The sequence below is a fragment of the Ursus arctos genome, chromosome X, assembly GCF_023065955.2.
Source record: "Ursus arctos isolate Adak ecotype North America chromosome X, UrsArc2.0, whole genome shotgun sequence".
Lineage (NCBI taxonomy): Eukaryota > Metazoa > Chordata > Mammalia > Carnivora > Ursidae > Ursus > Ursus arctos.
The window spans coordinates 92,446,311-92,462,131 of NC_079873.1; the positions used below are offsets into that span (position 1 = coordinate 92,446,311).

At 44.6% G+C, this 15,821-nt stretch overlaps 2 long non-coding RNA genes across 3 annotated transcripts in view; one reads left to right on the forward strand and one right to left on the reverse strand.

The window, feature by feature from the left end:
• LOC130544057 (uncharacterized) overlaps positions 1-15,821 on the forward strand; it is a 55,226-nt gene that overhangs the window by 32,038 nt on the left and 7,367 nt on the right. The window lies entirely within an intron of this gene.
• The window catches only part of LOC125281190 (uncharacterized), a 114,052-nt gene that overhangs the window by 2,992 nt on the left and 95,239 nt on the right, over positions 1-15,821 (reverse strand). The window contains exon 5 of one of the 2 annotated variants that reach the window (XR_008959998.1): positions 4,132-4,314. This is a non-coding gene — a long non-coding RNA (uncharacterized LOC125281190). Of the gene's footprint in view, positions 1-797; positions 4,315-15,821 lie in introns of those variants that run through there. The other variant, XR_008959997.1, reaches the window with a different exon arrangement.

A 15,821-nucleotide genomic window follows, 5' to 3' on the forward strand; every position in this document is an offset into this window, starting at 1 on the left:
CCCAAATCCCTTGTGGGGCAGCCAAACCGGTCAATAAATGCTTTCTGAACTGAGCGTTATCGTTAATGTAAGCAGACCCTGAACAACTCCCAGTGCAAAAGCACGTCGAAAAGGAGATAATCAGCCCTACAGTACTCCGCAGTCAGGCACATCACATTCAGAACGGAGAGGCAACCGTGCTGACCCAACACCTGTCCATCTCCAGCAAATCTTTTGCTTCTGCCTAGAGCATGCCTTTGCACACCCCCACTGGCCCCTGCTTCTTCCTCGCGAAGGCAGCTTGATAGAGTGGACCCAGAGAGGCCCGAGCTCAAAGCCTCCCTGTCAATGACTAGGTTCGAGGCCTTACTTGAGTCACTGGGTCTCTTTGAGCTTCAGAGTCCTCATCTGCAAAACAGAAACAGTAATACCTGGATCACGAGTTCCACTGTAGGTCAAGTACACAGCTCTCGGCTCTGATTCATGTTAATTCACTCCCTTCCCCCCTCCTTGCCTTGAGAAATCCTACTTATTCTTCAAGGCCCACTAAAAAATGTCACTTGCCTTATGAAACCTTCCCTCACCCTCTTTACAGATTTAATCACTCCCTCCTCTGCACGTTCACAGCACTCTGATCAGACCCCGTTAGACCACTTTCCACATTAAATAGATTTCACAGGGCACATGGCAGGCTCAGTTAGAAGAGCCTGCGACTCTTGATCTCGGGGTTGTGAGTTTCAGCCCCACGTTAGGTGTAGAGATTACTTAAATATATAAGTAAGTAGATTTCATAGCTGTCTCAATAGATCAGAGGCTTTTCGAGGGCATGATCTATATCATATTCATATTAATATGCCCCGACATCTTGTAACAATGCCAGTACCTGGCATATAATAGATGCTTAGTAAGTATTTGCCAGATGAGTGTTTAGCCATGGGCAAAGAAATGATATCAGTTCGATAGTTCAAATAAGTCTGTTGTCATGACCAAGTTAAGGGTCATACTGTGGGGGTCTAGCTGCCTGTGTCCTCATTCATCTCCAGAGTTCTCAAAGAGGGTAAATAGACCTCTTGGCCAAAGAGGAACCAATGCATCTACTTGATTTAGACTTTCAAAAGGCCTTTGACAACTAGGCACAATTCCAAGGGAAACATTTCCTGCAGGCAGAGAGCTGCCTCTGTAGCCTCTCCCACTCCGCAGGCTGAAATCCTATCCCCCCCAATGCATCTTTGCTATCACCTCCTTCAGGAACCCCTTTTTGATTCCTCCAACCTCATGGGGCTCCTCCCTCCTTTGAATGGCAAGGGCTTTTTGCCTGTCCTCTCTTGTGGCATGGTATCGTTTTCTTGGCGTATATTAGAGCACCCTGAATATGTGCCTTGTCCCCCTATGAGGCAGAGGATGAGAGGCAGGAACTGGATCTTACCTCTGGTGTCCCTGCAGCTCCTACCACGGGGCTGTACACATAATAGGCTAGTAATATGCAATCAACGGATTGAGTATGTAGACAAGTGCGCTACTGAGTGTGAGGTTGCGCGTGCAAAGCCCTGCTGTCAAGGTCAGAAGTGAATCTCCCAGGAACACAGATATCGGAGAAAGGAAAAGGGAAGGAAGGAACCGGCTTTTGTTCAGTGCCTCCTCCTTAAGCATTTTCATGTGCAGGAAGGAAAAACTGATATGCACATCTGCTATGTGCTAGGCTCTGTGCTATGTAGTTTGAAATACATTGTCTCATCTGGTTCTCCCAACAACAAAGAGGAGCCGCCTTACTTCTCCCCAGTATTTCTTCCCTTTCAACAGATGTGTATATTCAGCACCTTCTATTATTTCAGACCCAAAGCCAAGAAAAGGCACAGAACCAAAGAGGTTCATGAGATGAGCAGGAAAATATCCATGTAAACAGACAATCATAATACCGAGCAATAAGAAAATATTTTATGAAAGGCCTTTGAGACGGTTCCATGCTTAAGAAAAAAAGAACATTTTTTAAAGATTTTATTTATTTATTTGAGAGAGAGAGAAAGAGAACGAGTGGGTGGAGGGGCAGAGGGAGAGGGAGAAACAGACTTCCCACTGAGCACAGAGTCTGACACAGGGCTCGATCCCAGGACCCTGAGATCATGACCTGAGCCGAAGTCAGACACTTAACCGACTGAGCCACCCAGGTGCCCGAAGAAAAAAAATTTTTAAGCCTAGTATGTTTATAGTATCATGACAACGTTTAAAAGTCCAGTCACCCTTCCTGAAACCCTATCCTTCCTCTATTACCTTTATTCTCAGATGATGACCTAGCCTCTTGACTATGATGATACAGACCATCCTGTCCGAGCAATCTAGCTGCCGTAAATCCCTTTAAAGCCTGGCCCGAGATAACCTGACGATCACAAACTGAAAGCCTACACAGGCCAAGCAGGCCACAGAAGCGTGTGAGGGCGGGTTCATGGTGGACTGGAGAGCAAGCACTACGTCTAAAGGAAGCCGTAGCTACTCGGTTCCAGCTGACTGTGACTGTGAACACCTGGAGGCCCAGAGCAGCAGAACTTTGGGACTCTTAAGAGAAAGCAGAAATTTGGATTTTCAAAATGTAAAATCTCCTGGGATTTTTTGAAGTTTATTATTATTACTTTTTTTTTTTTTTTTAGTGATCTCTACACCCAACGTGGGGCTCAAACTCACAACCCATGATATCAAGAGTCATATGCTCTTCCAGCGGAGTCAGCCAGGTGCCCCAAAATCTCCTGGTTGTTAACTGTTGACTTAGAATGCTTAGAATGTTGGATAGGCAAAATAAAACACAAACACTGGTTTGTGTTCTTTAATACAAGCGAAGTGACATCAAAAATTAACTGTCCTGGACTTGACCTCCATGTCCTACACCTGCTAAAGCTCTCCTCGACTCCGCACATGACAGTGCTGCTATCGCTGCTTCCTGCTGTCCTTGCCCTTAGCCCTGGCATTGGGGACTTCCTTTGAGACAAATCCAAGGCCTTTTCCCAGCCCTTATATGCCTTGCCCTCTACAGCACTGAGCCAGTGATATCCTGAGTCCCTGCTTACTACTGCTTCAGCAAGGCCAGGTTTGAATCTCTGTCTCCCCTGCTACGCCTTATAGCCAAACACCTCGCCATCTCCTGGACAGAAACTGGGGCTTTCTCCCACACTTCCTAACTGGTCTCCCTGCATTGTGCTGGAGCCTCCTGGCCCCTCTTTCAATACTGTAGTCTCAAAAACACAAACCTGATCGTGCTGATTCCCTACTTAAAACCCTTCCTTAGTTTCCTGCTCTCTTCCGGCACAGTGTCCAAGGCCCTTCACGATCCAGCCTCTGCTTATCACTCCAGCCTTATGTCCCATCACTGCGCCTCCTAATTCCTTTCTTTGCGTCAACGGAGCCATTGCAGCTCTAGAAATGCCATGCTCTCCGATGCCCCAGTGCCTTGGCACTACTGCTTCCTCTGCCTGGAAAAACCTACTCCCACTGCCCTGATCCAAGGATACAACTACTCCCATCACCCTGCACCCAGATGGCTGTGTTCCTTGAACCAGCCCCACCTTGTTGGCTGCTCCCCTGGCACCCTCTGTGACACAATCAGAGCACTTATCTCACTACTCTAATTGTCTGGTTCCTCTGCTAAACTGTAAGTTCCTAAAAAACAGGAACTTTATTTTTGACACCCTGTATCCTCACTCTCCAGCTCAGTGCATTGTATGACACAGAGCCAACACTTACTGTTTGCCAAATGACTGTATTGATAAACGAGGGTCTCGATACAAAAAAAAATAAAAATAAAAATAAAAACAACAAAAAAGCACACTTCCCAGAGCAGCTGGGCATGAGACCAAAACATGGGACACATGGAAGAGGAGCTGTAGGACTTAGACAAGAAGAAAAGTATAAAAACCCAGAGTGGCCAAGAACAGCAACTATCTCTAAGCCACACTGAGTTAAAGGTTTCCCTGAATTCCTTAGTGAAGAGGAAACTGGAAATTAACATTAGAATCCAACACTATAGGAACCGTAGTTTGATAGAGATAATTATGCTTCAGTTTACATTACACTAAAAGAATTTATAATCCTTGGCTACATCGAGTCATTTCAGCTATGACTTTTTGTTGTCTTCAAGTACAGTTAGTGTGACTGCGTGGAACCCACCTGACACACGCAGCGAAGATTTGGGTGCCCAGAGGCGCCTGGGTGGCTTAGTTGGTTCAGTGTCTGCCTTTGGTTCAGGTCATGATCCCGGGCTCCTGGGATCGAGTCCCACATTGGGCTCCCTGCTCAGCGGGGAGTCTGCTTCTCCCTCTGCCTGCTGCTCCCTCTGCTTGTGCTCTCTCTCTGTCAAATAAATAAATAAAATCCTTTAAAAGAAAAAGAAAAGAAAAAGAAATCATCTGGCTCAGGCCTCCCTGTTTCACAGAACTCCTATTTCCAGAGCTTCCCATCAGCCTGAAGGAGAAAGAGCAAAGGAGACTAGCAAGAGACCAGCTCCTTAAATGCCCTGGTTTCCCCAGCAGGGGCCCTGGGGGCACCCCATGCACTCGCTGGCCACGCTGGTTTTCCTCTGCCGTTGCTGGGATCCACCCGCTCCGCTCGTGACCTCCACTCTGCTCTGATGCCGCGGCCCCGAGCCTTCGTGTATTCAGGTAACAGAAACTGACACACGGAGCAGTGATGTGACTTGCCCTAGGACTCCAAGGAAGCGAGGGGGCAGATCCGGGACTTGACACCAAATCTTGGGACTGCCAGTGCAGGCTTCTATCTACTACACGTGCCATCTCCCAAAAGGGAGCAGACACTGGGGACATGTAGAACCGTATCTTATTCCATGAAGAGCTTTGGTTGCTGCGGCTTTGAATAGCACCTACTCAAATCTGCCACTCTTTGTCAAAGCTGTAAGGTAGGATCTCAACATCCTTAGAGCATGGAGAAATTTTGAAATCAAAAAGACCGCAAGAGAGGGGCACCTAGGTGGCACAGCGGTTAAGCATCTGCCTTCAGCTCAGAGCGTGATCCCGGCGTTATGGGATCAAGCCCCACATCAGGCTCCTCCGCTATGAGCCTGCTTCTTCCTCTCCCACTCCCCCTGCTTGTGTTCCCTCTCTCGCTGGCTGTCTCTCTCTCTGTCCAATAAATAAATAAAATCTTTAAAAAAAAAAATAAAAAGACCGCAGGAGAAAGAAATAAAAATACAACCAGATACATAAAGAGGAAAACGAGAGGCCATGCACTGCTTTGGAAAGAGGGTGTGAGACAAACCACAAAATAAAGTCTCAGCAAAACCACTTCTCTTAATTCTAGCGCCAGCAACCCTTTGTAACAGAAACATTGCACACCCTGCTCCTGGAGAGCGTCCGGGTGAGCCGTCCGTTCAGCTCACGGAAAGGGCAGGCCAAGAAGTCATAAGCTGTTAACTTGAGGAGAACAGAGGGCTACAGCTCTAAGCAGGAAGTGACAGAGCCCTTAGTCAATCTGGAGACACTGTGTCCTCATTAATTTCTCTTCGTTACAGTCCAGTAAGCATTGTCAAGGGTTTTAAAGTAGATCATGACAGCGGCGCTGGGCTGCGCGATGCTGCAGAGATCAGGTGGCTGAGTGGTGTCTCAGGAAGAGAAGGTAGCACGAGGCTATTTAACGGGTATTTTATACATATAACACCTGTAGGGGTGTCTGGCTGGCTTAGTCAGAAGAGCACGCGACTCTTGATCTTGAGGTCATGGGTTCAAGCCCCATGCTGGATGTAGACATTACTAAAAAAAATAAACTTCTAAAAAAATATATATTTGTATATTTCGTATATGTACAAATATATATATATACATAATGCTTATAGATGAGAGAGAGAGTGTGTGTGTGTAATCATCTACAGGCATTTTATCTATAAAATATCCATTAAATAGCCCCGTAGGGCTTAGTTCACAGTGGATACTAAATTAAGTTGACACAATATTAATAATAGCCAATACTTACGGAGCATTTTGTCATGTGTTATCTCCTTTAATTCTCCCACGAACCCCGTGAAGCCTGCACTATCCTTGTACTCATTTTACTGCGGGCGCAGAAAGGTGAAATGACTTGCCCAGAGTCACACACCTAGTAAGTAACTGAATTAGAGACCCACCCACTGGCTCCAAAGCTAAAGCTCTACACGACTATGCCAGAAGGCTTTTCCCATCTCTGGCTTTTATTTCGGCCCAAATACATTCTTCTCTACTTCTGAAAGAGACTGAAACATAAAGAGTTTTTTCTTTATTTTTTTATAGTATAGCTTCTAGGGGCGCCTGGTTGGCTTAGTCGGTAGAGCTTGCGACTCTTGACGTCGGGGTCATGAGTTCGAGCCCCACATTGGGCATAGAATGTATTTTTTAAAAATAGTATAGCTTCCATTTATTGAGCATGTACTATATACCAGGCACTATTCTAGGTCCTGTAGTATTTCATCTAACCCTAACAAAGACCCCAAGAGGTATGTATTATTAACATCTGCAAGTTACAAATGAGCATATTGAGGCCCAGCGTGGTAGAGTAACGAACTGATCAGAGACACAGGGCAAGAAAATGGTAGGCTTGCCTGAAAGCAATGTGAGCGATTACAGGAGGAGTCTCCTTACTTAGAGTCACAGCCGATACAATCAGCTAGTAGTGTGCTGATGAATATTTAACAACTGGAGGTCCAGCAAAAAAAGAAAGGGCCCTCAGCTCCAGACAGGCAAGATGGAATAAGCACACTCCGCCCCGTCTCACCCACTTACTGCAGCCAGAAAACCAGGACCGATTCACGCAGCAGCTATTTGGAGATGCTGAAAAGTACACGGTAACAGGCAGATTGAAGAAGAAAATCGGAAGGGAGCCTGGGTGGCATCTGCCTTCACGCAGGCTGTGATCTTGGGGTCCTGGGAATGAGCCCCGCATCGAGCTCCTTGCTGGGGGGGGGGGAGCCTGCCTCTCCCTCTCCCTCTGCCTCTCCGTCCCCCGCCCCCCACTCGCGTGGGCACACATTCTCTCTCTCACTCAAATAAATAAATAAAATCTTAAGAAGAAGAAGAAGAAAACCAGAAGCCAAATTATCACCAAATTTGTGGTGAGTTTACCATTTTCCCCCTGCAGTATTCCCCAGCCTAAACAAAACACAGCCTAAACAAAACCCGAAAGTGGGCATGGGCAGAACAGAGAAAGCTCCAGTAGAAACTCTCTAGTCCTGGCTCCAGGACCAGGAAAAGAAACTCCTAATGGTCAGCCAGTTTTTTTTTTTTTTTGTCTCTCTCTCCGTTCTCACATGGCTCGGATGCCAACAACTCAGCCACAGTAATAGCAGAGGGGCTCGCATGGGCCAAACCCTTCCTCTGCGATCAGTGGAGCTGTGATCCCAACAGATAGGGCAAACCCCCATTGCTCTTTTGTTGTTGTTGTGTCCTTCTGCCTGCCCACTGCTTGGCCCCGGAAGTGGGCATAGGCACGAAGTACAGAACAGAATGAGGGAACCAAAACCCCTGATTTCTGGCTGGAGGATGAAAAAACTGGGGAGTCCCAGACAGCTGTCAAGTATTGAGGTTGCAGAGAGGGAGGAGCTCAGGAAAATGACCTCATAGGGTCGTTTATAAACTCCTGAAGCTCACCCCCAGTCCGATCCTAATCACCGTGAACCTAATGACCATGACAAAAACTTTGAGATCACTGTCCAGGTCCTATATTGACCCCTGAGTGGCCCATAATTGAGATCCAAAGAGCAATGTAAAGGCTTTGAAAATCAAACAAAAATTGGAACTACAGCCCAAAGAGGTGGGTTAGAAATTGCAGCCCAAACCTATCCAGGTTGATTGCCTGCTAAATACTAACATCTTTTATAGGACTTGAACACCTAGAGTCTTCTAAACACAATAATCAAAATGTCCAGGATGCAATCTAAAAAATATTCAGCATACAAAAAAACAGGAAAATCTCAATTCACATGAGAATAGATAACCCACAGATGCCAACGTCAAAATGACACAGATGTTGTAATTATCCGACAATAATTTTAAAACAGCTATTATAAAAACGCTCAAGCAAAGCGTTCATGAACATTCTTGAAGCAACTTGAAAAATGTAAAGTCTCAAAAAAGGAACAGAAGATACAAAGACATGTAAAGTTTCAAATTGGAAAATACAATAACCAAAATTAAACACACATTCTGTGGGGTCAACAGCAGATTAGAGAGGACAGAGGAAGGAGACAATAAACTTTAGATAACAGAAGTTATCCAATCTGAACAAGAGGGGAAAAAAAGATGGAAAAAATAAACACCCCTGATTAGGAGTTTGCCAACTTCCATAGTGAAAATACTTTTATCCTGGCCAAAGTCAAAGTACCAACTGGACATCACTGAATGCAGAGTTGGGGAGAAATGCACATAATTGGGTCTTAGCCACAGACACCTCTCATCCCCCAAGGCAAAACCAGCAGTGCCGGCATCTCGAACCTTGTAACGACACACTCCCTAAGGCTGTCGATCCCCCTTTTAGGCACTCCCAAGCCCATTTGAGCTGTACCGTGTTCTCCTCGACCCAATTTGAACTGGATAAGCCCGTGCAGGGGGCAGACAATGAGACTGCCACGGGCCAGTCCCTCAGGCTCCAGGGGATGCCCATAGGTGTGAGACATTTCTCCACAAAGGAAGCTAGGTAAAAGAATCCAGCTAAAACCAACACAGGATTTCTCAAACTAACAGACTGAGACAAATAGGAAAAACGTAACCTAGCTGAGCAAGTCCAGGGTAGGAGTATATACCCTATATGGAGTGACAAAGCTGGGTTAGAATTGATCGTTGGGTTTCATATTTTCATTTTTGAGCTTTTTACCAAAAGCTGCTGGAATCTTCTGAATACAACCCCATGTTAGGATTTTGCAGCACCCTCAAGAAAGGCTGGGAACTAAGGTAGGCTGAAAGCTTCAAGGACAGGGATCCCATTCTGCGTAAGAATTGCTTATTTGACAAGGAGCAATTTCAGAGTAGGACAGTGCTGAGATTCTTTGGGGGGGGTTTAAGATTTTATTTATTTGAGAGAGAAGGAGAGAGAACGAGGGGAGGGGCAAAGGGAGAGAAAAATTCAAGCAGACTCCCACTAAAGGCAGAGCCCAAAGTGAGACCCTGAGATCATGACCTGAGCCAAAACCAAGATTGAGCCACCCAAGCGTCCCAGTTCTGAGATTCTTAAACGAGGTTCTATTGCATCTAAGATCCTCGATCCAGAGTTCCTGAAATGGCTTCTGACTGGTGGATCCCCAAAGCCACTAATATTCCCAAGGCCCTTTCTAACACTCTTATTTGCACGCATTAAGATGCAAAGTTCCAGAGAATAAATGACTTTCCCAAGGTCACGCAACTAATGAGCTAGAACAAAAAGGGAGGTCTCCTGATTCCCAGTCCCGTGCCTTTTTCTCGACATCACACTTCCTCTTACACTTCCTTCCCCAAACAAGATTTATCTGGCCAGTGGTAACAGAGATGAAAACCACTTCGTGTGGTTTGAGAATTCAAAAACAACCGAGCGGGCCAGTCGTAGCTGACTCGCACGGCACCGAGGAGTGCAAGCTCGTGGTATTGCTGTTAAGTAAGCTAGCGAACGCTAACTCAGTATGCACCACGGAATCCGGACAGTGCCTTCCAAGAGATGAGAAGGCACACTGCCTTGAGAAGGGCTCGGGGTGCAGCTGCACTGTTATTATGGAGCTGTGGCGAAAGCTCAGCACCCAAGGTGGCGCGCATATCCTGGGTCCTCCCTGCCACTGCCCCGCCTCCGTAGCCCGTGCTGCCAAGTCTGGCCAATTGTCTGACAAGGCAGCTGTGTGTGTGCCTGTTAATTACACTGTGGGGCACCAAAGTGCAGTGTCAGGCAGCTGCCTAGAATATCAAATGACTGCTCGTGGAACAGGCCGGCTATAAGGGTTCTCTTCGGCAAGGTCCGCATAGCAGCTGATTTCCCCTCCTCCCTCCTCCGTTGGTGCAGCCCCCTTTAAAGTCCTATTACGAAGGCCGCAGTGATGGATTTTCACAGTTAGGTTAGAATCCATAATGGAACTAGTGTCGCTGATCTTTCTGACACCCCTGGATGGGATGAATGTCCATGTGATCTTAACGTTTCTGCATCCCCTAATGGTAACAGCCCCTTAAAACCAACATACCCTTTGAATGAATGTAGTTAGTCCCATCTGATTCGAATTAGTTGGAAGTATTAAAGCTGCTTCCAAAATAATGATGGCCAACACTTTCACGAGGCTCCCTATGTGCCAGGCACTTGATGGTGATTCATTCATTTACTGCTCACGACAACCCCAGGTAGGCACTCTTATTACGTCCATTTTACAAATAAAGACACCGAGACTTTGAGGTTAAATAATTTTGTTTAATATAACACAACCGGTACACTGCAGAGCCGATATTCAAGCCCACGCAACGTGGCATCTCCAAGCTTTTAACTCCTCAAACAAAGCTAACGGTCCGGGACCATCATTCAATATTTATCCAGCGTCCGTAATGTGCACATGTTGCCTCTTTTGTTCTACTTGCCGCCTTTGGAGTCGATGCAATCAGCATTTTCTGTGACTCTACTCAGTACAACAAAGGAAAATTCACTTGTGAATAGGGTGATCGCGTAAAGCTTCACGAAGGAGGCAGGTTTTGAGCTGGATCTTGAAAGATAGGTTCAGTTTCTCCTATCAGAGATCAGGGAAGTCACAGGGCAAAAGGACAACTGTGAGCAAATTCACACAGAGAGGGAATGTTCGTAGAAAAATGGTAAACCGGGGGGCTGGGCTGTGGATGCGGGCCTGGATCGCAAGGAGAGTTAGCCCCAATATGAAGGACGGACTGATACACTGGCGAGGAGGTGGAGGAGGAAGAAGAAAAGGTAGGGTGTACATCCGTGTGTGTTTGTGTGCTTCTGTGTGTGTATGAAATAAAGAGAAACCAGAGAAGCTGAGGGTCCTTTATTCACAATTGTTTTTCTCTCCCCCCTTCTTCTACCATGACTTGATCTGTCCATCACATGTATAATTCACTGCTAAGCAAAGGCCTCATGCTGCCGTATTCACAATTCCCTGCAAATTAAAATCCAGGTGTTCGTAATTGAACTCGTGTTCCTCTAGAAACAAGATTAACCTCTTATAGAATTCGGTTGGTCAATTGCATGCTTCAGCCTCCTGAACACCCCCTGAAATGTAGCCACAACAGTGTATTTTCCACCATTTTGCCCATTTTTATTTTTATTTTCCAACATTTCGAAGCTTACTTCCTGTTCATACCCCCACTTCTTCTTCTATGTTCCTTTCTAAAAAAACTGAGGTATAGGGGCGCCCGGCTGGCTCAGTCAGTAGAGCAAGCGACTCTTGATCTCCAGGTTGTGAGTTCAAGCCCCACGATGGGGGGAGAGTTTACTTAAAAAAAATAATAAATTAAAACCTGAGGTATAATTTTAGAGAGTAAAGTTAACCGCTTGTGATGTTAGTTTTGTGAGTGTTGACAAACCACAAACAAAATCAATATCTAGAATACTTCCTTTGCCCTTCAAATTTCCTTCCTGCTGCCGCCCTCCCACAGCTCCTGAAAACCACTGATCTTTTCTCTGTCCCTATAGTTTTGCCTTATCCAGAATGTCACATAAATGGAACCATAACAGCATATAGCGATTTGAACCTGGCTTTCACTTCGCATAAGGCATTGGAGTTTCATCCATATTGTTACGCGAATCAAGTGTTTGTTCCTTCTCGTTGCCGAGTAATATTCCATTTTATAGATGCACTACAATTTTTTTTGACCATTCAGAAGTTGCAGGATATTTGGACTGTTTCCAGCTTTCAGCAACTATGAATAAAGCCACCGTAAACATCTATGTATGGGTTTTTATGTGAACCAAAGTTTTCATTTCCTTTCAATAAATACTGATCTGATACAAGGCTTAGACCTGGAATATATAAAGACCTCTGAAAATGCAATAATGGGGAAAGAGTAACCCAATTTTTAAAAAGGCAAAATATTTGAGCAGACACTTCAAAAAAGAGATACGGATGGCAAATAAGCACATGGAACGATGCTTGATATCACAAATCAGGGAAATGCAAATCAAAACCAAAACGACATACCATTGTGCATCTATTAGAATATTAGAATGCCTAAAAATGGACAATACCAAGTGCTGACGAGGATGCAGGCCACCAGAAACTCTCAAACATTGCTGGTGGAAATGCAAAATGGTACAGCCACTTTGGAAAACGGTTCAGTAGCTTCTCACAAAGTTAAACATAAATTTACCATACAATCCCGCAATCCCACGCTCAGATATTTACTCAAGGGCTTTTCACTGAATTTTGTAGGATGGAATTTTTTTTCCTGCCTTCTCAATCAGACGAGGAATATAATCTCATTACTTTTTGATGAGTTGACTTTAGCATTATAAGCACTACTGGATTATACTGGGATCCTGCTTTCATGTCTACCTTCCCCAAAAAGCTGAGTGTCTGTTTCATGCTACTTTTATGGGCTGTGTGCTGGGAATACATATAGGGAGGCAAGACGATTTCTATTCTTTTTTTTTTTTTTGAGAATAGACACTTATTTTTTATTGAAGTATAATTCACATACAATGTTATGTTTCAGGTGTACAACATAGGGATACCATAGTTCTTTTTTTTAAGATTTTATTTATTTATTTGACAGAGAGAGAGAGAGAGACAGCCATCGAGAGAGGGAACACAAGCAGGGGGAGTGGGAGAGGAAGAAGCAGGGAGCCCAATGTGGGGCTCGATCCTAGGACTCCGGGATCAGGCCCTGAGCTGAAGGCAGACGCTTAACAACTGAGCCACCCAGGTGCCCCGGGATACTATAGTTCTAAACATGACTCAGTGCTCACCACGAAAAGGGTAGTCACCATCTGCCACTACACAACGTTATTACAATATTGACTACATTCCCTATGCTGTACTTTTCACCTCCATGACTTATTTATTTTATAACTGGAAGCTTCTACCTCTTAATCCCCTTTATCTATTTCACCCCTGCCCTCCACCTACCTCCCCCTCTGATAGTTCCTATTCTTAAAAGCAGAGATGAACTCAAGGCATCGTGGCCCACATGGTGGTTTGCCCCTTCACTCACTGGTCTCAGACTGCTGAGGTTTTCTCAGTTTTTATATATATCTTTTAAAACTCTACTCCTCCCTTGAATTCAAACTTTCAGCCGTTGTTTCTCCCAGCTCTTAGTGGCTAATAGCCTCTCATCTAATTTGCTGTGGGCCAGCAAGCCAGATAATGAAGTCTATTAGAATGGTGTACAAAATAAGGTTACTGATTAAAGTTAGAATCTGACTGCCTCTCCTGATGCTTCTCCGACAGGGTAAAGTCCATGGTCTTTGGGATAGTTTCCTCGAACTCCCACAGGCGTTCTTTGTTTCCTTGCAGGCCCTGGCCACCTTCCAGAGAGGTCAGTTAAGATTGCTGGAAGTCTAAACTACAGATAAAGGGGATGTTACCAGAGTTTACATCTCTCTAGTCTAATCTGTTGAAATGTTTGCTCTTGTTCCGTGCTAGACAGAAGGACCAATGAGCCTTATAATCTAGGAGAACTAGGTTTGCATAAACTTAATGTAGTCGGCAACAGAACAATGGAGAACAAGCCATAACACAAAGAATGAAAGCAAGCCTGTTCGAACAAGAATATAAGGAAAGATAAAACATGTGCCAAGTTCTGCCTCCCACGCTCAGAAGCCTCTATTTCTCATCGGGACTACTATATTTCAAAGGCAGTGCAGATTTTTTTTTAAAGTACGCATATCCCACTTGTATCCAACTTAAATTGAAAGTCATTCGGCACAGCATCAGCGTCTCACTGTAACTTGCAACCCTCCTCTTTCGATTTGAATGGCAAAGCCTCACAGAGGGGCTGAATTACAATTAAAATTTAGCAGTAGAAACAGTTGTTCAAACAGATGCTTTCTCCCCCTCCCAGCTTGTTAGAGAAGAGTAAGTCTTCAGAAAATAAAGTTGAAATAAAGAAAACATTTACCTACTAAAACAAACTGCTCTACCAAACCTACTCGGACCTTCTGTTGTCTTTTTTTTAAAAATCAGCAGGCTTTGGGCAAGGTCTGCTAGAAAAAAGAAGCTAAGACTCATCCTTGCTTTGTGCCAAATACGTGGTCTCGAATACATCAGCGATTTCCATTCCAAAGAAGGGTTCCGTCACTTGCTGAATAAAATTATTTTCCACAGCACAGGAAATGAGGAGATTGGATATTCTATCAGATGGGCAACTGAACAAACAGGGCTCCAGGTGGCTAATGTCACACGGATGAAGGCACCCAGGGGAATAAACAGGCTTCTGGGTTTCAATGGCCTCCCCTCCGTCAACATCCAACACAACGAAACTGCATTTCCACCATGATAGCCTTTTTCCAACCAACCCCTAGAGAATAATCTATTCTAACATAATGCAGTTTCTTCAGAAGGACACAATTTATTGGGATACAGAGCCATTATTTTTTTTCTTCCTCTCCTTTAATTCTCTCTCTTTAACCTTAGTCTTTAAAAAACCGCTCTTTCTTGGGCGGTTCTAGGCAAAAAGGTGTCAAAGAGTGAAAGAAATAGACCCCTGTTATTTCCATGAAAGACTTTAAAAGGTTCGAAAATTATTTTGTCAGCTTTATTTTAATGAAAATCGACAATGCCATTTTCCCTTCTGAGAAACATCATTTCCAAGCTCTGGCTCTGACGTAATTGCCTGCTTTAAAAAAAAAAAATCTCTAAATGTCTTTGTGTCAGTGAAGTGACTTACAGCATTCGCCACTCATAAAAAATGCTTCATTTCCGTTATCTGCATTTAGGTAACTCTCTACGCAACCTCAAGCTCATTCAATTAAATAATGCAGCATTTTATACTTGGGAAAGCAGCCATCTTCTTTTCTGGGTTGCGCACTGCCCTGCTCATGGCATGCTTTCTTCAAAACCCTTAATTATTTTTAGGAAATACTGTTGGTTCTTTTAAGTGTGGTTATGTTTCAGAATCGTGGTTATGTTTGTGTAAAGAATCCTTATATTTTAGAGATACATACTGAAATATTTATGTATGAAATGATAGGTTGTCTGAGATTTCCTTCAAAATTATATGGCAGAAATGGGGCACGTGGATGACACGAGAGTGGCTGTAATATCACAGCTGCTGAGGCAGGGTGAAGGCTGCAAGAGGAGTCAACATAGTGTTCTGTTTACTTTCACATATCCTTCTCATTTTCCATAGTTATAAGTCAAAACCTTTTATCACTCTAATGCCTAGAGAAGTAGCAACTACTCGGTCTTCTCTCCAAGCCTTCATGAAGCTTTGCGTTTACAAAGTTAACTGTCTTTAAGTGATCTCTACACCCAACATGGGACTTGAACTCACAGCCCCGAGATCAAGAGTCGCATGCTCTACCGACAGAGCCACCCAGAGGCCCCTACAAGGCTAATTCTTTGTTTTTAAAGATTTTATTTATTTATTTATTTGACAGAGAAAGACAACCAGCGAGAGAGGGAACACAAGCAGGGGGAGTGGGAGAGGAAGAAGCAGGCTCCTAGCGGAGGAGCCTGATGTGGGGCTCGATCCCAGAACGCTGGGATCACGCCCTGAGCCAAAGGCAGACGCTTAACAACTGAGCCACCAAGGCGCCCCCCTACAAGGCTAATTCTTTTTTTTTTTTTAAGATTTTATTTATTTATTTGACAGAGATAGAGACAGCCAGTGAGAGAGGGAACACAAGCAGGGGGAGTGGGAAAGGAAGAAGCAGGCTCATAGCAGAAGAGCCTGATGTGGGGCTCGATCCCATAACGCCGGGATCAC